Genomic DNA, 26,551 nt, shown 5'->3' on the forward strand with positions numbered 1-26,551 from the left:
CAGGGGAAAATGCCAGGTAGAGGAGCAAGTTCAGGCTAATTTCCGGGCTCTGGACAGCTGACTAGGACCATGGGGGCTTGACCCTGAAAACAGCTAGACTAGAGACCTCAGGAGGCTGGGGAGCGTAGACCTTGGGTGCAGGAGTGAGGCTGAGAGGGTCCTCAGACAGCAGAGGCCTAGCCTAGCAGACAGTAGAAGCCAGGAGACTCGCAAAGTAGCCTCAGGCAAAAACTGCTCCTTAACTCCATACAAAGAGAGTCTGCTTACCTTACTCAGACTTCTGGATGAGAAAACATAATGATGCCAAGCAAGGCACAGGAAATAACCACCAAAAAGACCAAGAAAAAAGCTCTAACACTTGACAACTTTTTGCACAGAAAAAATCCCAGAAAACGGAGGACAGAGACATCCAAACCCTCCCCAAAAAATGAAAATGGTTCACAAGCTTTTGAAGAGTTCAAATCTGAGATCTTGAGAAAGATGGAAGAGATCTGGCAAGAAAATAAGAGTTTAAAAGGCAGAATTTCACAATTGGAAATTGAGGCTCAGAAATCAAATGAAACAACAAGCAAATTGAAGACCAGAAATGACCAGCTGGAAGCTATGATGAGCCAAATAGACCAAATTGAAAAGGAAAAACCAAGAGATTATAGCTGAAATCCAGTCTTTAAAGACTAGAATTGGGCAAGTAGAAGCAAATGATCTCACAAGATAGCAAGAATTAATAAAGCAAAGTCAAAAGACTGACAAAATAGAAGGAAACATGAAATATATCAATGAGAAGATAATAGATCAAGAAAATAGATTTAGAAGAGACAACTTGAGACTTATTGATCTTCCTGAAAAATCAGAAATTAATAGAAATTTGGAAACCATGTTACAAGAAATTATCCAAGAAAAGTTCCCTGATATTCTTCAACAAGAGGGCAAAATAGACATTGAAAGGACCCATAGATCATCCTCTACACTAAACCCTCAAAAGACAACTTCCAGGAATATAATTGCCAAATTTGAGAGCTTCCAAGTTAAACAAAAAATATTACAAGAAGCCAGAAAGAAATGTTTCAGATGTCAAAGAGCACGAATCAGGGTCACACAGGATCTGGCAGCCTCCACAAGACCGCAAGTCTTGGAACATGATGATCAGAAAGGCAAGAGAATTGGGTCTACAAAAAAGGATTTTCAGGAGAAAGTATGGACATTCAACAAGATAGAAGAGATTCAATTACTTGCACAGAAAAGACCAGAACTAAATGGAAAGTTTGATATCCAACCACAAAAATAAAGATAAATGTGAAAAAGTAAATAAGAAAAAGAGGGGAAAGAAAGAAAACTCTTATTTTTAAATTTGCTTCTTTAAATGCTTCAATAAGATCAAATTATTTGTATTCCTATATGGAGAAATATTATGTGTAATTCTAAAAGAATTGTACTCACTATTATAGTAATTAGAAGAATTAGTCATAAGGAGAGGTTGGAGTACTAAATGGTCTAAGATGATATGGGGGAAAAAGTGTGTGTGTGGAGAATAGAAGATGGCACCAAGAGTAACTTGAAGGAATAAGAAAAATAGGATAATCTATATCACACAAAGAGGGCATGAGAAGTGGAGGGGTTGAATATTATTGTAAGAAGGAGAGGAAGAGAGCGTAAATAGTAAATAATTAAACCTTACTCTCAATGGAAGTAATCCTGAGAGGGAAGAGTAGCTAGATCCATTGGAATATTAAATTCTACCTAACCCTAAGGATAAAGTTAGAAGGGATAAATCAAGGGGGGAAATGGGGTGGGGAGCTCATAAGGGGAGGGAAAGAGAGTGGGGAGGGAATTCACTAGGCATTAAAAAATAAGAGGGGAAGGGAGGGGGTGGAAAGGGTAGTAAAACAAGGAAGGGGACAAGGAGGACTGATTTAAAACCAACCACTGGTTTAAAAGGAAATAGCATAAGAAGAAAGGGCAGAACTAGGAACGGATACTAAAATGTTAGGGAACACACAGCTGATAATTATAACCCTGAATGTGAAAGGGATGAACTCACCCATAAAACAGAAGCAAATAGCAGAATGGATTAGAAAACAAAATCCTACCATATGTTGTCTACAAGAAACACACATGAGGGAGGTGGACATACACAGGGTTAATGTAGGTCAATGGTGGGAGCAAAATCTTTTGGGCTTCAACTGAGAAAAGGCAAGAGTGGCAATCATGATTTCTGATAAAGCCAAAGTAAAAATAGCTCTGATAGGGAAGGTAATTACATCCTGATAAAAGGCAGTAGAGATAATGAGAAAATAACAGTACTCAACATGTACACACCAAATGGTATAGCATCCAGATTTGTAAAGGAAAAACTGGTGGAGTTCAAGGAGGAAATAGATAGTAAAACTATACTAGTGGGAGATCTAAATATTCCTCTATCAGATCTAGATAAATCAAACCAAAAAATAAATAAGAAAGATATAAGAGAGGTGAATGAAATGCTAAAAAATTAGATTTAATAGATATGTGGAGAAAAATAAATAGGGACAAAAAAGGAAAAACCTTTTCAGCTGCACATGGTACATTCACAAAGAATGACCATGTACTAAGGCATAGAAACATGGCAAAAAAAGCAAAAGAGCAGAAATAAAACATGTAACCTTTTCAGATCATGATACAATAAAAATAATAATCAGTAAGGGAACATGGACAGGCAAATCAAAAACTAATTGGAAATTAAATAATATGATTCTCCAAAATCAGATAAAGATCAAATCATAGAAACAATAAATTTCATTGAAGAGAATGGCAATGATAAGACATCCTACCAAAATTTGTGGGCTGCAGCTAAAGCAGTACTCAGGAGAAAATTTATATCACTGAGTGCATATAATGAAAAATTAGACAGGGCAAAGATCAATGAACTGGGCATGCAAATAAAAAACTAGAAAGGGAACAAATTAAAACTCCATAGCTAAAAACTAAATTAGAGATTATGAAAATCAAAGGAGAAATCAACAAAATTGAAAGTAAAAGAACTATTGAATTAATAAATAAGACTAGAAGGTGATACTTTGAAAAAATAAATAAAATTTACAAAGTACTTGTCAATCTAATTAAAAAAGGAAAGAAAAAACCAAATTATCAGTATCAAAGATGAAAAAGGAGACCTCACCTCCAATGAAAAGGAAATCAAGGCAATCATTAAAAACAATTTCCCCCTATTATATGGCAATAAATATAGCAATCTTGGTGAGGTGGATGAATATTTACAAAAATATAAATTGCTTAGATTAACAGCAGAAGAAATAGAATACTTAAATGATCCCATATCAGAAAAAGAAAACGAACAAGCCATTAAAGTGCTCCCCAAGAAAAAATCTCCAGGACCAAATGGATTCAGAAGTGAATTCTATCAAACCTTCAAAGAACAACGAATTCTAATACTATACAAACTATTTGACACAATAAGCAAAGAAGGATTTCTACCAAACTCCTTTTATGACACAGATATGGTACTGATCCCAAAGCCTGGTATATCAAAAACAGAGAAAGAAAACTAAAGACCAATCTCCTTAATGAACATAGATGCAAAAATCTTAAACAGAATACTAGCAAAAAGATTCCAGCAAGTGATCACAAGTGTTATTCACTATGATCAGGTGGGATTTATACCAGGAATGCAAGGATGGTTCAACATTAGGAAAACCATTCACATAATTGACCACATCAACAAGCAAACCAACAAGAACCACATGATTATCTCAATAGATGCTGAAAAAGCCTTTGACAAAATACAACACCCATTCCTACTGAAAACACTAGAAAGTATAGGAATAGAAGGGCCTTTTCTAAAAACAATAAATGGTATATATCTAAAACCATCAACAAACATCATCTGTACTGGGGATAATTTAGAAACATTCCCAGTAAGATCAGGAGTGAAACAAGCATGCCCATTGTCACCTCTATTATTTAACATTGTACTGGAAACACTAGCAGTAGCAATTAGAGAAGGAAAAGAAATTGAAGGTATTAAAATAGGCAATGAGGAGACCAAACTATCACTCTTTGCAGATGATATGATGGTCTACTTAAAAAAATCCTAGAGAATCAAGTAAAAAGTTAGTGGAAATAATCAACAACTTTAGCAAAGTTGCAGGATACAAAATAAACGCATGTAAATCATCAGCATTTCTAGATATTTTGAACACATTGCGGCAGAAAGAATTAGTAAGTGTTACAGATAAAATTAATATAGAAAGGTATATAGTAAAATATTAAGGGTTTATTGTAATCCATATTGATAATTAAGAAAACCATGTGCCTGCTAAGATTTAATTCAAATGTCCCTCCATGCTTACCTTCTGGCTGCTTCCTAGGAAAAAGCATGTCCCAATCAAGTTCTGAGACTTTATACCTCTGTCTATGTAATCACACTTCCTGCCCACCTGTATTATGTAAGAGGAATCATGGGAAATGTAGTTTTCAAGACCCCTAAATGTCCACAGGAAGTTTATATCATGGACCTCAATATTAAGATCAAGGACCCCAAATTTCCAATATCACAAAAGAGAAATTCCATTTAAAATTGTACTAGACAATATAAAATACTTAGGAATCTATCTGCCAAGACAAACACAGGAATTATACCAACACAACTATGAAACCCTTTCTACACAATTAAAACTACATCTAAACAACTGGAAAAACATTGAGTGCTCATGGGTAGGACCAGTTAACATAATAAAAATGACCATTCTACCCAAATTAATTCATCTGTTTAGTGCCATACCTATCAAACTACCAAAAAACTTTTTTACTGAATTAGAAAAAGGTATAACAAAGTTCATTTGGAAGAACAAAAGACCAAGAAAACCAAGGGAAATAATGAAAAAAAAATATGAAGGAAGGAGGCCTAGCAGTACCAGATCTTAAACTGTACTATAAAGCAGTAGTCATCAAAACAATATGGTACTGGCAAATAGACAGAAAGGAGGATCAGTGGAATGGACTAGGGGTAAGAGACCTCAGCAAAACAGTCTTCGATAAACCCAAAAAACCTAGCTTTTGGGACAAAAACCCACTATTTGACAAAAACTGCTGGGAAAATTGGAAAACAATATGGGAGAGATTGGGCCTGGATCAACATCATAAACTCAGAATGGGTGAATGGCCTAAATATAAAGAAGGAAACTATAAGTAAATTAGGTGAGCACAAAATAGTATACTTGTCAGATTTTTGGGAAAGGAAAGATTTTAAAACCAAGCAAGAGTTAGAAAAAGTTACAAAATGTAAAATAAATAATTTTGACTACATTAAACTAAAAAGTTTTTGTACAGACAAAACCAGTGCTACCAAAGTTAGAAGGGAAGCAACAAATTGGGAAAAAATATTTATAACTAAAATCTCTGACAGAGGTCTAATTACTCAAATATACAAGGAGTTAAATCAATTGTATAAAAAAATCAAGCCATTCTCCAATCGATAAATGGGCAAGGGACACGAATAGGCAATTTTCAGATTAAGAAATCAAAACTATCAATAAGCACATGAGAAAGTGTTCTAAATCTCAAATAATTAGAGAAATGCAAATCAAAACAACTCTGAGGTATCACCTCACACCTAGCAGATTGGCTAAAATGACAACAGGGGAGAGTAATGAATGTTGGAAGGGATGTGGAAAAATTGGGACATTAATGCTTTGCTGGTGGAGTTGTGAACTGATCCAACCATTCTGGATGGCAATTTGGAACTATGCTCAAAGGGCTTTAAAAGACTATCTGTGGGGGCAGCTGGGTAGCTCAGCGGATTGAGAGTCAGGCCTAGAAATGGGAGGTCCTAGGTTCAAATCCGGCCTCAGATGCTTCCCAGCTGTGTGACCCTGGGCAAATCACTTGACCCCCATTGCCCACCCTTACCACTCTTCCACCTAGGAGCCAATACACAGAAGTTAAGGGTTTAAAAAAAAGACTATCTGCCTTCTGATCCAGCCATAGATTTATACCCCAAAGAGATTGGGATTAAGAAGAGTTGGAAGTGACTGTATAAAAATATTTATAGATGCACATTTTGTGGTGGCAAAAAATTGGAAAACGAGATAATATCCTTCCATTGGGGAATGGCTGAACAAATTGTGGTATCTGTTGGTGATGGAATACTATTATACTCAAAGGAATAAAGAACTGGAGGAATTCCATGTTAACTGGAATGACCTCCAGGAATTGATGCACAGTGAAAGGAGCAGAACCAGGAAAACATTGTAAACAGAGATTGATACACTGTGGTACAATCTAACATAACGGAATTCTCTACTAGCAGCAATGCAAGGATCCAGAGCAAGGCTGAGAGACTTATGAGACCTAAGATCAGAGCAACCAGGACTCCTAGTTGGCTGGACTTACTTGTGATTAGCAGAAAAATCAGCTCATCCAGATGAGAAAATGAAATTTCTACTCAGTATTTCTATTGGTGAGTTTTTCCTTGCACTGCCAGAATAAGAGAAATTATATTGTGTATGACATAAATTATATATTCTTGTATTTCCATACTCAGAGACTCAAATGAACCTGTGATATCATCAACACCATATTCCCTTTAACAATGTAGGTCACTGCTTATCCATATCTGCTCAGCCATTGGGACTCATCTGTATCTTGACATCCATCCAACATGGTAGGTGACTCTGCACTTTCTCCTTGATATCTTAAGGGTGTGAGGTGTAGAACACTGATAGTGGTCACATGGCTTAAATAGATAATTGATATCATCTATATCTATGAACCCACATATATGTCATAGAATCATAGATTTAAGTTGAAGGAATCTTAGAAGTCATCAGATCCAATTCCTTCATTTTATGGATGACAAAGTGATTGCTGAAGAAATTAAGGAAATTATCTATGGTCACAAAGTTAACAAGTGGTCAAGGCAGGATTTCAACTCAGGTCTTTCATATTCCAATTCTAGCACTCTTTCTACTATATCATATTGCTTCTTCAGTGATTGTGTGTGTGTGTGTGTGTGTGTGTATGTGTTTGTAGTCACTAATTGATATATCCTTTCAAGCTGTCCATCTAACAGCATGGTATAATATAAATAATAGGCATTCTTTTTTTAAACTCTTACTTCTATCTTAGATACAAATATCCATTCCAAGGCAGAAGAGCAGAAGGGCTGGCAATTGGGATTAAGTGATTTGCCCAGGTCACCCATCTAGGAAATGTCTGAGGACAAATTTGAACCCAGAATCTCCCATCTCTAGGCCTGGATCTCAATCCACTGAGCCACCTAGCTGCCCCAAATAATAGGTGTTTTTTATTCACTTATTTTTTATTGTGTGCCTGGATGGTCCAAACTCTTTTGGTGGTTACAGGTCTTTTCCAGGAGGTTCTGCAATGGTGTTGGGTTTGATGAACTCAGCAAAATATCATTAACAAATGGGAATTTGAAGGACCTCATCATCCACAGAGGATACCTCTTCCTAAAGGAGATATCTTCCATGATAGAGGTAAATGCTTTTGTAGAGCATATATCTTGCTTTATGCCTAACCTAATGTTAATGATCAGATGGTCAATGAGCAGATTGACTCTGGGCAAGCCAGTTAACCCCAATTACCAAATTCTTACTGTTCTTCCTTGGAGCCAATACTTAATATCAATTCTTTTTTTTTTAAACCCTTGTACTTCTGTGTATTGTCTCATAGGTGGAAGATTGGTAAGGGTGGGCAATGGGGGTCAAGTGACTTGCCCAGGGTCACACAGCTGGGAAGTGGCTGAGGCCAGGTTTGAACCTAGGGCCTAGTATCAATTCTAAGATAGAAGAAGGTAAGGGTTTTTTTTAAAGTTAATGGAACATAAGGTAAGCTGTAACTTATGTCTTCTTGTTTATAATGGGAATGTCAAGATAGATAGGATTCAATCCCTTCAGTTGTTATCTGGTCTATTCCATGTTGGGGACTTGTTGGTTACATTTAGAGAATGACTGCTGAGTTTGAATTTTTAGGTGGTCTAAGAATTATAATTTTTAACATCCTCTCCCTGCATATTTCCATGATTTCATCACCATGGCTATAGAGGGGTCATGGATTTAGAGAAAGATGTCATATAGTCATACTTTAACACATTCATTTTACAAATGAGGAAACTGAGGCACAGAAAAGTTAAATGAGTTACCTAAGGTCACAGTGTAGGTCTCCCCATTCTAAAGCCAGCACTCTTTACAACATATCAGCTTCCAACCATGTTTATTCATTTCTTTGATCGCCATAGGCAAAGAATTCACCAACAAGTAACTCATAAAAGAAAAAGAAAAAGAAAAGGTTAAGACTTCTTTGATACAAAGGGAAGGCCAAAAAAAAATGCAGATTTTTCAGATCACCCAGGGAACCATGCCCCTAATTCCCACAATGTGGAAGGGATACTCATTCTCCTGTTTTTTTTTGATATCACTTTCTATCTCTTTTATGTTCAACTCTTACCCAATCCATTTTGGGGTCAGGTAATATCACTTAATAAGACTCATTTGAACCTTCTCTAAGTTTACTGTCTGGTAGGTAGAACCTTCCTTGGTATTTTCATTTAGAAGTTCATAGGATAATCTTTCTAAAACTGAAAGAGACCTTAGAGGGCATCTTAAGACTCATTGGAAAAGATTCTAATGTTGGAAAAGATTGAAGGTAAAAAGAGAATGAGATAGCATAGGATAAGTTAATGTGATAGAAGCAACAAACATGAACTTGGATAGACTTTGGGACATAGTGAACGATAGAAGGGCTTGGCATACTATAGCCATGGAGTCATGAAGGGTCAGATACGACTAAATGACTTAACAACAGCAGTACAACTATTTAATTTTATACATGAAGAATCTGAAACTTAGAGAGCTTAAGTAAGTTGCCCAGGCTCATATAGTTAGTTAATGTCAGAGGTAAAATGAGCTCTTCTTAGCCAAAAGGTTAGCCACAAATGGTTGAATTTGGTTTCGAAGACAAATTGGGTCTGAGTTGAAAGAAAGAACCTAATACCTTCCTAAGCCACCAGCTACATACAGAAAATAAGTCAGTCCAATGGCAAAGTCACATTGTCTTTTCTTGCATTCCAAACCCCAAAAAACTTCATCTAATGAACTACTCAGGACTTATAATTAAAAGTTGACTAATAGCACAATCCAAACAGTTGCTCAGTAAGTACTTGTTAACTGCAGAATTTAATATTCTTATAAATGCAGCATGGATGGTACTTAGTGCTTCTGGGAATGGGGGTTGAGGACAAACATTTCACACGTTTATTCCACCCACACTTGCTCACACCCAAGGAGAATTGAATTGGAAATCCTTAAGGAGGGATGAAAGGAACATATTCAATTACCTACTCCCTCACTAAGTATTTAGTCTTTATTTTTTTTTATACTCCAACCTTTAACACAGTGCTTCACATATGTTTTTGCCTATTCATTTGTTTCATCTTCAAGAAAACCCAATCCCAATGAGGCACCCAAAGTCTAATGAGCTAAGTTGCATGAACACCATGAAACAACTGGGGCTTCCCAAACAGAAGTCTCCATCTTTGTTCTGCTAGTCTTGCCTCAGATATGACCCTTCAGTTTCAAGCCCCATCCTGTGCCTTACTCCTACATGGCTGAGACTTCCACGAAAACCATCAGAAAGATGACCTTCATTGAAACTTTGAAAAAAATAAGAGATTGCTATAGGAATGGGACACAAAAAGCTTTCCAGCAGGCATCACTTCTAAATGCCATTGTTAATACCCTATAACCAAATCTACCACAAAGCCACAACCTCTCTGTATCATTATTTTGATGGGCAGTCCATTAATATTCTTCTTACCCTGCTTCCTGTCACATCATGTCCTAGTGCAATAACCTTGTGCTTTTATAGAACCAGCGAATGATGTCAAGCAGAGTATGCTTGTAAGGCATAAAGAAACTATGGGTAGAGGGCATCTGGGTGGCTCAGTAGATTGAGAGCCAGGTTTTGAGAAAGGAGCTTCTGGGTTCAAATCTGTTCTCTGATATTTCCTAGCTGTGTGACCCTGGGCAAGTCATTCAACCATCATTGCCTAACCTTTACCATTCTTCTGCCTTGGAACCAAGACACAGTATTGATTCTAAGATAGGAAATAAGGGTTAACAAAAAGAAATTATGCATATCTCTACTACATCACAACTTTTCCAATTGCAGTTTCAATATATTGTGGGTCAACATAAAAAAATTAAATGAGAATTGTTTTTTCAAAGTGCCAGCTTCTAGTCTTATTTATTAATTCAATAGTTCTTTTATTTTCAATTTTATTAATTTCTCCTTTGATTTTTAGGATTTCTAATTTAGTTTTCATCTGGGGATTTTTAATTTGTTCTCTTTCTAATTTTTTAATTTGCATGCCCAATTCACTGACCTCTGCCCTCCCTAATTTGTTAATATATGCACTCAAGGGTATAAATTTCCCTGAGTACTGCTCTGGCTGCATCCCATAGATTTTGGTATGATATCTCATCATTTTAGTTCTCTTCAATGAAATTATTAATTATTTCTATGATTTGTTCTTTAACCAATTTTAGAGAATCATATTATTTAATTTCCAATTAATTTTTCATTTGCCTCTCCATGTACCCTTTCTAATTATTCTTTTTATTGTATTATAATCTGAAAAAGTTGGATTTATTATTTCTGATTTTATGCATTTGTTTGCCATATTTTTATGCCCTAGTACATGGTCAGTCTTTGTGAATGTACCATGTGCTGCTGAAAAGAAGGGTTTTTTTGTCCTTCCTTTTTGTTCCTATTTATTTTTCTCCATACATCTATTAACTCCAATTTTTCTAAGATTTCATTCACATCTCTTACCTCTTTCTTGTTAATTTTTTGGTTTGGATTTATCTACATCTGATAGAGGTAGGTTCAGGTCTCCTACAAGTATAGTTTTACTATCTATTTCTTCCTTAAGATCCAATAGTTTCTCCTTTAAAAATTTGAATGCTATACCATTTGGTGCATACATGTTGAGTATTGATATTTCCTCATTGTCTATACTGCCTTTTATCAGGATGTAATTACCTTCCCTATCTCTTTTAATTAGATCTATTTTACTTTGGTTTTGTCAGATATCATGATTGTGACTCCTCCCTTCTTTTTCTCAGTTGATGTCCAATAAATTTTGCTCCAGTCTGTGTGTCTACCTGCCTCATGGGTGTTTCTTCAAGACAACATATGGTAGGATTTTGGTTTCTAATCCACTCTGCTATTTGCTTCCATTTTATGTGTGAGTTCATCCCATTTACATTCAGAGTTATAATTATCACCTGTGTATTCCCCATCATTTTGATTTCCTCTCCTAGACCTGCCCTTCCTTCTTTCAGTATTTCCTTTTACACCAGTGTTTTGCTTTAATCAGTCCCTCTAACCCCTACCTTTATTTTACTTTCCTACCCATCCCCTCCCTTCTCATTACCCTCTTATTTTCCTTTATGGTCTATTAAATTCCATCCCTCCTCTCTTTCTCTCCCTCTTGGTACTCCCTGTTGCACTCCCCTAACCTTGGTTTTTCCCTCTCAACTTCCTTGTAAGGTAAGAAAGAATTTGATACCTCCATGGATCTAGATGCTCTTCTCTCTCAGAATTGATTCCACTGAGAGTAAGGCTTAAGTATTACCTATTAGCACTCTCCTTCTTATAATTTATTCTTCCCTTCCTCTTTCCACTCACCTCTTTATGTGGATTAAATTATCCTATTTTTCTTATTCCTTCTAGTTTCTCTTGCTGACATCTTCTTTTCCCCCATTTTCTTTTTTTCTTTTCTTTTTTTTTAAATTTTAAACCCTTAACTTCTGTTAAAAGTATTGACTTATAGGTGGAAGATTGGTAAGGGTAGGCAAAGGGGGTCAAGTGACTTGCCCAGGGTCACACAGCTGGGAAGTGTCTGAGGCCGGATTTGAACGTAGGACCTCCTGTCTCTAGGCCTGGCTCTCAATCCACTGAGCTACTCAGCTGCCCCCCTCCCCTGTTTTCTTTTTTTTAAAAAAATATATCATCTTAAATCACTTAGTACCCCAACCTCTACCTATGGATAATTCTTCTAACCACTATGTCAGTGAATACAGTTTTTGAGAGTTAAAAATATTATTTTTCCATAGAAATATAAATAATTTTACCTTATCAAAGCCCTTAAAATTTTTACCCCTCTTTCTTGTTTACCTTTTCATGTTTCTCTTGAGTTTTGTATATGGACATCACATTTTCCATTTAATTCTGGTCTTTTCTTTGCAAATACTTGGAAATCTTCTATTTTGTTAAATGCCCATATTTTCCCCTGGAAGAATATGGTTAGTTTTGATGGATAGGTGATCCTTGGTTATAGATTCAATTCTCTTGCCTTTCTAAATATCATATTCCAAGCCTTGCAGTCATTTAGTGTGGAGAATGCCAGATCCTATGTAATCCTGATTGGTGTTCCTTGATATCTGAATTGTCTCTTTCTGGCTTTTTGTAATATTTTCTCCTTAACTTGGAAGCTCTTGAATTTGACAATTACATTCCTGGGGGTTGTCTTTTGAGGATTTAATGTAGAGGGTGACCTATGGGCTCTTTCAATGTCTATTTTGCCCTCTTGTTCAAGAATATCAGGGCAATTTTCTTGGATAATTTCTTGTAGTATAATGTCAAGATTTCTGTTTATTTCTGCATTTTCAGGTAGACCAATGATTCTCACATTGTATCTTCTAGACCCGTTTTCCTGGTCAGTTATTTTCTCAGTGAGATATTTCATGTTTCCTTCTATTTTGTCAGTCTTTTGACTTTGCTTTATTAATTTTTGCATCTTGTGAGGTCATTAGCTTCTACTTGCCCAATTCTAGTCTTTAAAGACTGGTTTTTCTGCTATAATCTTTTGATTTTTCATTTTGGTCTATTCTATCCTTCTTTTCATGGCTTTCAGCAGGTTATTTCTGGTTTTCAATTCCCTTATCATTTCATTTGATTTCTGAATTTCATTTTCCAAGTGGGATATTCTATCTTTTAAACTGTTATTTTCTTTTTGAACTATATCTCACTTTTCTTGCCAAGTTTCTCTTATCTTTTTAACTTGGTTCTCAAATTCCAGCCTGATTTCTTAGAGAACTTATGAACAATTTCAATATTTTTAGAAAATTTGGATGTGTTTGCTTGTTTGTCACTCTCTGCTGTCTCCTCTGTAGTTTATTGTTTCTCTAGGTAGAAATTATTCAGAGTCAAAGGTTTTCTCTAATTTTTTTTAGTGGTTATAGATTATTTTTCTTATGCATTGCTGGTCATTCTTTGGTTAGTTTTCTCTTCCCTTCCCAGCCAGAAGTCTGCTTGAGGAGGGTGGGCAGCTCTCTGTGTATTGAGCTTCAGCAGTTTTGCCTTGAGGCTATTTCTTGAGTCTCCTCACATCTGCTGTGGGCAGCTTCTTTCTACTATGTCTCTGAGCCCAGGCTCTATGTTTCTCAGCATTCTGGGATTCGGAGTCTTGCTGCTCTCAGGGGTATGCGTCCTCAGCCAGCTGTCCTGCCCCCCTCCCCCAAGAACCTAGCAATTGCATTTGCTCTGAATCTGATATGGTAGGTGTAGTGGGGGATGGGTGATCAGTTTGCACTTTGGTATAAGTAGTTTTATCCCCTTATAGTGTGGAAATGGCCAAATCCTGCCTACTTTTGAATCAGCGCCCTGTAGTAGATCCTCTTCGATTGTCTGATTCTGCTCTTTGTCTTTTTTGAGGCTTTTTACATTGGTTGGTGGTGAGGAGAAAGGGCCCCTTGCTACTACTCTGTGGCCATCTTTGCCCAGAAATCTAAATGAGAATTTTGGAAGAGTTTAGTGGAAGCCACAGATGACACATGAAGGCCAGCAGTAGACATAGAAAAAGTTTAGAACCTCTATAACCTGTGATGAAATACTTAATCCTGATTTTATAAGGTACTGTAAATACCCTGTAAGAGAAAAGGAAAAAGTTCAGACTTCATTGGTATTAAGGAGGGCCAAAAATTTTTACAGATTAGTGTTGTGCCCCTTACCTCCATGATGAGTTAGGGATATTCCCACCCCTCTCTCTCTGTATGTGAAATGACTCGAATCTAGTTTTCTTTGTTTAGCTCTAGAAAAAAAGTTTTATATAAAGATATCTTTTTTTCTAGATTCTTTTAGTTCTATGGGTTTTTCCCAGCTAAACTCTTTCCAATTCAGGACTTACTCTGTCTGGCTTCTCCAAAAATCTGCTTCTTCTTTGCTATCCACTAGTTTAGGATGAAATTCCTCTCTGAATTGGCTGTTTCTCAATGTACCAAAATGAAACCCAGAAGTCTTTCTCCTTTAACTATTTAATCCCTGCTCTTGTATTTTCATGCTCTTTGAAGTCACTGTGTTTTGTGTCCATAAGTGTCTTTTCCACCAGCTTATCTGACTACTGTGATGGAATTAGGTCAACTTCATTCATAGTTAAACTCTAGCCACCAGAGATAATGTCAACCCACCTCCCTTAGTGGGGAGGGGAGACACGTGACAATAAGTAACAAATCAAGAACAAGGGACTGCCCTTTGGGCAGTCCAAAACAGTGTTGAGGCTGCCATTTGTCCACTTGAAATTAGAGGTGGATACAGGAAGTGACGGAAGATGCTATCCTTCAAATATGATGGTAACTTCCTGTTAAGGCAGCTGGCACTTTGAACTTGGTGTAGAAGGATCTCTGGTGAGACCTCAGGCAGCTTCTCTCTGAATTGTCACGTGGGTAAGTTAGGCTGACTTCCCTTCCCCTCTCTTGGCGTTCTAGAATATCTTCCCTCAAGGAGGCTTCTTTGCTTCTCTAATTGTCAAGGCCTTGTGGCTAGTAGCCTTGTTTAATTAACCTCTAAATCCTCCTCTAGGCTGGACCTCTGGTCCGGCCAGAGTTTCTCTCACTCTCTTTCCCTACCTTCAACCTTCCTAATTGTAAATAAACTACCATAAAAGCCATCCTGACTTGGGTCTATTTTTTAATTATGGAATCAATCTGAATCTGATTGATTCCTGGTGACCACACCTTTAAATATACATATATAAATATCTAAATTCCTCTTCTTACACTACCTATAAGCCCATCACAAACTAGCCTTTAGAAGTGTCTTCATTAACATTTAACATTCTGAAATCAGTCTTTCTCAGATGAATCAAGTGTATAATTCACATATATGTAGCAAATGGGTTTTCTTTACAGAGTCTAAACTGAAGAACATTAAGAGAGGCAACACAAAATAATAAAGCTTGCAAAGAGAAGAAGCATGGAACCAGAAATGAAAGGAACCTAATCTCTCTAACCCACCCCTTTGGTTTCACAGATGAAGAAACTGAGGCCCCCAGAAATTAAGTGACTTGCCAAATATCACATAAGTACTAAGGATCAGAGACAAGACTTCTAGCCAGGTTCTCTACCTGGTGATTTTTCACTATTCCATAAAGCTGTGGATACTGGGTTAGAAAGGTGCCTGGGGTCCCACTAATATTATTATTATAGTCAATCAATAATATATATTATACTATGTTATGTATTATATCATTATATCATCATATAGTATACTATATTAATAACTAATCAATAATATAGCATACTATATTAACAACTAATCAATAAATCAATATTATTATAACCAATAATCTTATATTGTTTAAATCTTAAGTCAAGGTAGGCAACACAGATCAATTTTCAGCCCGAGGCAAGGAATAATGCAATTATGTTATTGTTTTTCATTGTTATTCAATGATGTCCAACTACTCATGACCTCACTTGGGGTTTTCTTGGCAAAGACACTGGAGTGGTTTGCCATTTCCTTCTCCTTTCCTCATTTTACAGATGAGGAAACTGAGGTAAAGTTAAGTTCTTTAACCAGGATCACACAGCTAGAAAGTGTCTGAGGCCAGATTTAACCTAGGAAGATGAGTCTCTGATTCAAAGGCCAGCACTCCACTGTGCCACCCAGTTGCCCCTGGAAAAGAGTATATTGGTCTTTTTTAATATGGAGAGTTTTAAATTTTTTACAGTATCCATTAGAGAATCTTTGTATATCTTATCAAATGAATTTGTTGATTAATCCAGCAACCACTTAGTAAACATTGAATTTCAATGGGTCCCAGGAAGAGGATGCAAAGAGATATAAGGCTGATGAACCTTATGGCAAAATTGGCTGGTAATGGACAGCAGTCATTGGTTGTACTCCATTTCATTGTAATAAGATATCTTTCTCCAGTGACATCCAATTCAAAAGGTATAGATTCTTGGGTTCACCAGAAACCCAGGTATAAGACAGAAGTTTCTATTTATTATTATAAATCCCAAGCTCTAGAACTTAAGGAGAATCTCAGTAGCTAAGCAACCTATCCTCTGATTTGATTAATGAGCAAACTAAGGTTTAGAGTTGTTGAGTAACTTATCCAAGGTTTTATGGTGAATAAGGACCAGAGATGGGATTTGAACTCAGGTCCTCTGACTCCAGAGCCTAGGTACCAAGACACAGATTTAGTAACAAAACTAGAAAGAAGGTGCAATGAGTGAATGTTGGCGTAGAAAGAGGCACCATCTTTCTCTCTTGTCTTTCTGTCATGGCACCATACCTTGTCTGAATAAAGTTGGATTACACCATATGACTAAGTGAACAGATTTACACTTAGTGGTTTGATGAGGGGGAGTAAATGAGTCAGGCAAATCTTTCTTTCTCATGGATATTTTTCACTGTGCTCTTTACTTATAATGTATTTGCATTACTTCACCCCCTCATTATTGTGAGGGGGTGTATCACTCCTTTGTGGCTTCTTCCATATAAAGCCGGCACCATTGCTTTTCCTACTTCTGAAATAAGATATTTTGTAGAGGTATGCAAGTTCCTCTTAGGCATTAATGGCTCCTTGTTTTTTAATGGCGCCATAATTACTGATGACTTTGAGTTAGTTGATTCTGTTGTAAATAAAGCCCCACCTATTACAGCTAAACAGAAACCCAAGCACATCTCTTCCCTTCACCTTTTAATCCTTATTCCTAATTCTAAGGAAACTGGATTCCCCCAAAACTAGAAATGCAAATCAATTATCACTGACAAGGCAGCATGGACTGTTCTCCAGAGTTCCTTGAATGTAATAAAAGAAATAGCCTCCTTTTCTCCCCAAGGATCCATCTTCCTCTAAAGCTGAACCCAAATACAGTTAGTAATGCAGCAATCACTCACCCGAAACAGGGTCTTTTAATGGTAGGGTATGTTTACTTTTGAAACTGGGATGCAACTTGCCCTACCATAAATCAATGGCATCAAAGTTGCCGCTTGTGTTTCTGATTTCAAAAGTTCTCTGAAAGCCTTCATCATGAAATAGTTGTACTACGGGATGTTAAAATGGCATGGATTGTTTATCTGGCTTTAAATAACTTCTATTTCCTTTTTCCTCATTTCTTCTTATCGAGATTTTGGCACCAAAAAAAAATTATTAGCAGACGTAATCTATGCACATTCTTTCCTTATTTACACAGTGCCTAGTATATAGGAAGTTCTTAATAAATATTTTTTCATTGTCTTTTCACTGATAGTATACTACCATAGAAGTATACAAAGAAATAGGGTAAAAGTTTAGAATCACACAGGAAACATGGAAAGGAAAGTCCCAAAGTATTTTGTTTTTAACTAGAGCATCAGGAAAATCATTTCATTGCTGTTAGTATTTCGTTTGGTAAAATTAAAAATATTGCCTCAATTCGAAATCTGAGTGGAGATCACTCAGCAGAGAGCAACTAGAATGGTGGGACCACAGGATCCATTTAGAGCTAGAAGACAACTTCAGGGTCATGCAGTCCAACCTTCTCATTTTAAAATTGTAGAAACTGAGGCACAGAGAAAGGTAAGATAACTTGCTCAAAGTCACACCAATAATAAATAATAAGTCAGGATTTGAACCCAGAGATCTTTCCCTTGTACCCCAATACTTAACAGTCTTATGCAGACTGGTTGAAGGAACTGAGGATACTTATCTTAGAGAAAAACTGAGAAGGGACAGTAGAAGGCATAATATCCACCTCCAAATATTTGCAAGACTTACGCAGAGGAGAGATTGTTTTGTTTTGTTTTCTTTTTGGTGGTGGGGTGGTGGGAGTGTTTGGGAGTGGGAACAAATAGGCTGGAAGTTATCTCAGTAATAGGGAAAATAGAATTTTGCAGGAGGGAAATGAAATTTAGAAGGTGTTACAATTTAACGTGCATTCCTTCAATCATGATAGTTACTGAGTTCTCCTCGCCCATCGGTCCCCCTACTTTTGTCTTAGATTCTCATTCTATTATTTTTACATTAAATGTTATAAATCCAGTTTGGAGGTCTATTTCATGCTGTTTTCTTCAGACACCAAAATTGCTATTTATATCTCTGGTTGGTTGAGAGGGATCCCAGCTCATTAACTGAGTTGACTTTCTCACTTTTCACCTGACACTTTTGGCTTCAGCCTACATCTAAAGTCTGAAGGTGGAACAATTTTTAAGCTGTTTAAGCCTGAACTTTGGTTTGAAAATGAATGACCCATTGTAAGTATTTTTTGGTTAGGAGAGATACTTCAGTCTTGTTTTTCATGAAGTCTTCCTCAACGGGAACAACCCTAAGAGCAGCCATCAAACTATCATTAGGCAAGGGTGATATTTTTTTCTGTTATTTCTTGAATTTTTGTAGGGCTGGATGGGGAAATGCCAACATTTTGTAGGAGTTCACATGGAATTCCAGCTCAACCAGCCATAGGACATGCCAGATTTTCCATTAGACAGGATATTTTTGCTGATCCAAAAGAAATGTGAAATTTGGCCTTGTAGATTGGTATCGAAATGTTACAGAAATGTTGAAATGGAGCCTTGAAACTTTCGGTGGTTCATTCATCATCAGATGGACAAAAGATTTACTGAATGGATTTCCCAGAAGGGCTTGAAGTAGCTGTTGGTGTTCAAATCAGCGTTTTTAGAGTAGACTAAATATCAAGTAAAAAAAAAAAAACTATGTTATATCACACTTCCACTTCATAAATATGAACCAGTGTAATTTTTGTACTATAGCCATATTTTAGAACATTGAGGAAATATAATCTTTTATTTGTAACTAGGTTCTGGAATTAATTTTCTTTTTAAAGAACTAGCATTAATACATTTTTTCCGTTAGTAGCCTACTGAAGGAAATATAAGCTCCGTGAAGTCCATCACTATTCATTTTTTATCTTTGTATCTCCCACTGCCTAGTGCAGTGCCTAGTATATTTGGTCAAGTCATTTCTTACATGGGCCCAACTCTTTATGACTTCATTTGGAGTTTTCTTGGTAAAGATACTAGAGTGGTTTGCCATTTTCTTCTCCAGTTCATTTTACAAACGAGGAAACTGAGGCAAATGGAGTAAAGTGACTTATTCATGGTCACAGAGCCAGTAAGTGTCTGAGGCTGAATTTGAACTCAGAAAGAGGAGTCTTTCTGATCCTGAGTCCAACATTCTATGCACTGTGCCACCTAGCTGCCTGCCTAGTACATAGTTGGCCTTAGTAATAAATATTGGTTAAATTGAATTGAAGTGAATTTCATTCGAAACCCTTCACTGAGGCAAGGAAGTAGAATGTTCAAAGCAGGCATGTGAATAGTGAACGTGAATCCAACTGCAACGTCTGATAAAGTTTTGTCTATATTAATCCAACGAGGATTTATCAGGCTTCTACTGTGATCCAAGAACTGGTCTAGGCAACCAGGAATCAGAAACAAGAACAAAAGCAGTCCTTGCCATCTCTTAGGAAAAATAACTACCATTTAAATAATACTTTCACAGTTTACATTTCCTGTCTCAGTTAATCCTTCTGCTGACCCTATGAGGAAGCTAGTCCATGTAAACTCTATTTTATAAATGAAGGTAATGAAACAGAGATATGCCTTGATCTGAATATGGATAACTCCAATTTCATTTGGAACACTTGTTTGAAGTCAGAAGGCTTTTTTTTTTTTTGAATCATGGCTTTGCCTTCTCAACTGCTAAGACAACCTTTGAATCATTGACATGCAACCACTCTGTGCCTCAGTTTCTCATCTGTGAAATGAAGGGATTGGACCAGATAACTTCAAAGGTCCCTTTTGAGTTTAGCCTTGGGAAGGGAAGACAGCTATCATGTATTTGAAGGTCTGGAATGTGGAAAGAAGAATTAAATGTTTAGCTGGCCACGTTAGGAACAATGGATGGAAGTCAATGGAAAGTTAGGCTTGGCATAATTATTGGACTTCTTCACAATAATTTGAGCTCTCCAAAAGGAGAAATGACTGTATTCCACCAAAAGCGTTCCCTTTCTTGAAGGTCTTCAAGCAATAAATATGTTGGAGAGAGTATTCTTGTTCATGGATTGGGTTAGGTGGACTCTAAAGTCCTTTCTGGTTCAATTTTTCTGTCATCTGATAACTCAAGAGGTCAGTATTGAGGAAAAGTAGTGTATTTTGGAGCTGATGGGTCAAAAACAGAGTTCACAGTGCTGTATATTCAGATTAAAATGTAACTGGGAAATACTTAGCAAAATTTTAAAAATACAACAAAACATAAATAACATTCCAGTGTAGTCCAAAGGGATTCTTTTTTACAGATTAGTGGCCCCATTTCTATTTGCATTTGATACTCTTGTTATAGAGAAATATAATACAAATGACCAGGTCTGTGTTCTAAACCACTTTACTACTAACCTTTGGCATGGCTTTGGGTTAATTCTGATAAATAAAATGAGGATGATAATGCCTGCCCTATCTATTTCATAGGGTTGCTTTAAGAATCCAATAAGTCAAGGGCTATAACAGGTTTTCCTTTGAAAACCCTATAAGATATAAGAGTAGTGAGGTGGCACAGAGCAAGAGATCTGGAGTTGAGAAGACTTGAGTTCAAATGTAGTCTCAGACATTTACAAGTTGTGTGACCCTGGGCAAGTCACTTAGCCCTATTTGTCTTAGTTTCCTCAGTTATAAAATTAGCTGGAGAAGAAAATGATGAATCACTCCATGGTCTTTGCCAAAAAAACACCAAATGGAGTCACAAAGAGTTGGACACAACAGAAAAATGACTGAACAAAAAGTGAACATCTCTCAAGTGTGTTGTGAAAATCAAATGAGATCTTATTTTGTAAAGCACTTTATAGACCTTAATCTATATAAATGCTAGCTGTTATTATTTGGGCAGAGGAAAAAAGTGTTGTCTGGCTAGTTTAGTAATTATTTAGCCCTGTAGGTAGAGCATTAAAAGTCCATCAACAATTAGGAAGATTCCTGATTGGCTCAGAGGGACCTTGAACTAGAGCCATAGCAAATATCCAATTCTGGAATAAGAATTGACTTCATTTGGGATGCCATAGAGAAACCAGACCCCATGGTTTTCCACCTCCCAAATCTTCTCTAAGATACCTATCCTGAGTCCCTTACAGAATCACAGGGATTAATTCAATCACATTTAAGTCTTTGAGCTACATTTATCTTTATTTCCCTGTGCTGTCTCCATAGAAACTGAAAATTCCACAGTTATCTCCATTTCCAGGCTGAAATGGCTTTATAGTGTTGCTCTAAGATATTCAACAAATCTCAGCTCCTGAGCACCTCTTGCCTGGACTACTACAAAAGCCTCCTAATTTGGTCTTCCTGACTCGAGATTCTTCTCTTACCAATTCATTCTCCACAGAGTTGCCAAAGTAATATCCCTAAAGCACATGTTGCCACATCATTTACCTTTTCAATAAACTTCAGTGTCTCTCTGGGAAAGGCAAGAAGGGACCTGAGAGACCATTGAGTCTAACTTCATTTTTAAAGATGGGGAAACTGAGGCCCAGGGTAGTTAAGTAATTTGCCCAAGGTAACATGGGAAATAAATTTCAAATATAGGGTTTGAACCTCAGTCCCCTGACTTCACAACAAGGGTTTCTTCCATTTTTTCTTCCAGACTGTCTTTCCAAAAATAGAGTAGCTTGACTGGACTCTGGAGTGTGTAGAGGAGAGTAATATGTTAAGACTAGAAAGGTATGTTGAAATTAGATGGTAAAAATCTTTAATGCCAAACAAAAGAGTTTGTGCTCATGAGCCCTGAACAATCAATTAATCTCTTTATTACTGAGTGATAAGATGGAGGAAAAGCCTGAGAATGGCCATGAGGAACAAGGAGTATTCCAACTGTACCACCATGACCAGTGAGTTGGGAGATATGAATGACTGTGCAGACTGTGTTGGAAAGTGTGTGTAGGGAAGTTGGTAGGACTTTGCTCTTTTGTTTGGCATTGAAAGATTTTTGTTCCCTGATTCCAATATACCTTTCTAGCCTTATTATATATTACTTCCCTCTACACACTTGTAAGGATGGGATCTCATTATTGTTACACACTCCACAGTCTAGTCAAGTTGCTCTTTGTAATTAGAATGTTCACTAAATAACATGGATGTGCTTAGTGCTTAAAGACATCCCACCCCCCCATCCCATTCAGGAAAATCTTGATTACACTATTATTTTGCCTGGCAAATATTGTAGTAGTGTACTGATAAGTTTCAACCTGGTTCTAGTTGAATTCATCGTAGGTTCTCACTTGGCGGAAGTCAAATCAATTTGTATTTTTATCTCCTTTATACAAGTGAGTGACTAAGCACCAATAAGCCCCATCTTAACCTCTCCTTAATAGCCTAACGGACCTCAGGATATTTTTGGACATTGAAGCCATTTTATAATTTCCATGTTTCTCCATTGTGTATGAATGTGGATTTTCTCATCTCCTTTCAATTTGGAAAGAAAACGAAGAGAAAGACTGTTTTGACAACATTCCAATCCAACAGGAAGTGCTGAAAATCTAAAATTAAAAAAAAAAACACCAACCCCCAAACCTCATTCCTTAAAGACTGCCAAGTCTTTTTGCAGATCCAAGAGATTTGGATAATCATAATCAGTCCCATTTCCCTATTCTCTGAATGGGGATGGAGAGGGAACAAAGACTGAATCATCAATCGGGGCTGGAAAAGTTTAGTCGTTTATCCTACTATAAAGTTTGACTCTGTTGATATGCTTCTAACAATTCAGGAAAGACAACTGAATGAAGGTCAAATGGAACCACCATTCCAGTTCTTCTGCTTAGCTGAATGTCAATATCTTCTTTGCTAAATACTAAGATTTAAGGTGTATTGTTGGTCTCGTGTTTATATAGGCATGGGTTTCTTGGATTAAAGGTGCTATAAAGGAAAAAGATGTTATTGTTATTACTCATAAGAAATAGTTTTAGTGCTGATTTTGGCAGGGCTTATCATCCTTCCCCTTGGCTAGTCAAGAAAAGTCAACATAAATTTATCATGCATATTTTCACTGGTGAAAAGTATTAATGTCCCTTAGATCTATCTGAATGGGAATCAAGAGGACTTCCTTTGGAAGCTGATAATTGAGTGTTAACAGCCCTTTCTCCCATAAACATAATAGGTACTGACCTGCTCTTTGAGAAATATACAGCACAATGCTAGGCACTCCGTAAATATAAAATCTCCCAGGTTCAAATCTAATCCAGTTCACCAGCTACTAAAGAAGACAGTTGTGCTTTCCTTCCACCCTTCTAAAAAAATGGTACCGCCATGTAGCTGAAAGTAGGTTAGACCTGATGAGTTTGAAACCAGCCCCTGACAATTACTAACCTTGTAGGCAGAGGCCAATCAATTAACCTCATTCTTACTGAGTGATGAGATAGAATGAAAGCCTGGAAATGGCTATGAGGAACAAGGAGTATCCCAACTCTACCACCATGGATCAGTGATTTGGGAGATATGAATGAATGTGACAACTGTGTTGGAAAGTGTGTCTAGGGAAGCTGGTTTATTAGGAGGCAGCCAGGTAGGGGTGTGTGTGCTGGGGCTAAATTGAACCAGGTTGAGAGAGCTAATTGTTAAAATGTTAGTGTGAGTATTTACACCCTAAAGCCAGGAGAAAACTACAAATCATGGGTTGATTTATTTTTTTTTGTTGTGTGTCCAGGCTCAAGATAATAATGGAAAATATTAATAATGCAGAATAAACTTAAAACTGTGTCATGGGCACCTTTTTATTTTTGAGGGTTGTTTGTTAAACATTTGCCAGCACTACTCTGGAGTCAGGTCTCAGTTATTTTCATTCCTTTTTCATCATTTCACAATCATCACTGCAAAAAAAACAAAAACAAAAACAAAAACAAAAACACAAAAACAATGAAGAGCCACATGGGATGAAGGGCACCTTTATATTTTGTTCTATTTCTTGGATTATGGTGACCAAAACATTTTGTCATCTACTGGATAGCCTTCTGGTGATCAATCTCTTTCTGCTCAGCTAAGTTGATTCTTTCCCAGTAGGCACTGTCCTTGGAAAAGCTCTTATTCAGAGCTTTTCAAGCTTGATAGAACCTGCCTCTGAGCAGCTAGGTAGTGCAAAGGATCAAATGTCAGGACTGGACAGAGTCAGAAAAATTCCTCTTCCTGAGTTCAAATCTGGACTCAGACACTTACAAGCTATGTGATCCTAAGCAAGTCACTTAACCCTGTTTGCCTTAGTTTCCTCATCTGTAAAATGAGCTAGAGAAGGAAATGGCAAACTATTCCAGTATTTTTCCCAAGAAAACCCAAATGGGGCCACAAAAAGCCAGAAACAACTGAACAACAATAACAAAGGACCTGCCTATGAGGCATAACTTTTCACTTAGCTTAACATTCAAAAGTCCAAGATCACCTGCCTACCAAGAGAATACATCATAATATGACTTTCTGGAAAGCTTCAGGGGATTGTTTATTTTATTTTATTCTTATTTTTTAAAAAGTGATTTTATTTTACCAATTACATGTAATTACAATTTTCCACATAAAGTTTTGTCCCATTCTCTTTTCCCTTCCCCCTTTTTAGAGATGGTAAGTAATTTGATGACTTTTTTTTAAACTATAGAAATTCAAGAATGCAAGGTGATTAATCTGACAGTGCAGATCTCTATACATCCAGAGGAAGATCAATAGCGTCTCCAGGAAGGATGTATATAAGAGTTACATAAAATAACAAGGTGCAGAAGGGTTCTGGGGAGGGCTGGAATACTGACCCTAATTTGACACTCGAAGTATCACCATAAAAATGTCCACATTTTGCCAATAGATCCTCTTGTGCAAGAAAAACAGTTTTGGATCAAAGTTTTGATTGATTTACCCAGAAAACAGATACAGACAGAGTATTTATTAAGCACTTATTATGCACCAGGCATTGCCCAAAAACCTGATGATTTCTATTCTCAATGACCTTTCATTCTAATGAAGGAATGTAGAAGAAAGCTGGAAAGGGCAGGGGGAAAATTATTAACAAGAGGGAAGAGTCCAGAGAATGAGGACTGGAATGCGGAGAGAAGTGGCATATGCTGAGCTTTTAATGAAATAGTCTAGATAGAAATTCACCAATCAGAAGCCAGGGCTAAAGGAATGAAAAGTATCTCCATAGCCAGAAGACTATGGTGGCAAGGTGATTAGGAGACAGGACTGGAGATGGGAGTGGGGGGGTCCTGGGTTCAAATCTGGCTCAGACACTTTTTAGCTGTGTGACCACAGGCAAGTTACTTACCCGTCATTGCCTAGTTCTTATTATTCATCTACCTTGGATACCCAGATTCTAAGAGAGAAGATAAAGGTGTTTTTTATTTTTTTTTTTAGGTCCATGGTGGCTCAGTCAGAAAAAGATCCATGCTAGAGTCCCTTCATTCTTGCATTCTAAGTCTTACAATCTCTTTCCTTCATATTGGCTTTGTTGGGGTCTCTTAAAAGTGCCACCTGGCTTGTTGGCATCACCTTATGTCCTCATCTAAATGTTTGCTCTTGATATAGAGTCAAATAAATAGTTGGCCCTTGCAATCTCATTCGATTCTCTGTCTTCTCCATCCAGTGTGTAAAGACAGACTATAAGAAAAAAGCACTTTCTGGGATGCCTAAGATCTCATGCCACATCTTGATGCCCTCCTGGTAGTGTAGCTGTTTCAACCATCTGCAGGTTCAGGTGTGCAGCCAAAGGGCAGTCTTGTTAATGGCAGCACCAAAGCCAGCCAAGTTTGTTCAGCCTCCACTTCACCCCAGCACATTTGGTGGCAGGCAGGTAAAAGATGAGATGACCGAGGAAACAAAGGTTTGAGCTTCCAAGCATTTCTATTTATTAAGCAATGCATGCCAATTGCCTAACAAATCAAGATCAAGCTCTTCCTCAGTTTAGGGTTGGATGCTGAATGTAGAGGGAGAAAGATTTATTCTCTAAAAACAACTAGGAGCAGCTAAATAACACAGTGGATAGAGTCAGGAGGACCTAGGTTCAAATCTGGACTCAGACATTTCCTAACTCTGAAATCCTGACAAGTCATTTAACCTGGGTTGCCTATTTAAAAAAAAAAACAAGCCACAATTAATTAAATAAAGCCAGTTAACTAAAAGGGAGTAATACAACACTAACTAATCAAATTTCTAACTGGAGGAAAGATTAGGGACTTTCAAATTTGGGAGAGAGAGAGAGAGAGAGAGAGAGAGAGAGAGAGAGAGAGAGAGAGAG

This window comes from Gracilinanus agilis, chromosome 5 (assembly GCF_016433145.1).
Source record: "Gracilinanus agilis isolate LMUSP501 chromosome 5, AgileGrace, whole genome shotgun sequence".
NCBI classification, from domain to species: Eukaryota; Metazoa; Chordata; class Mammalia; order Didelphimorphia; family Didelphidae; genus Gracilinanus; species Gracilinanus agilis.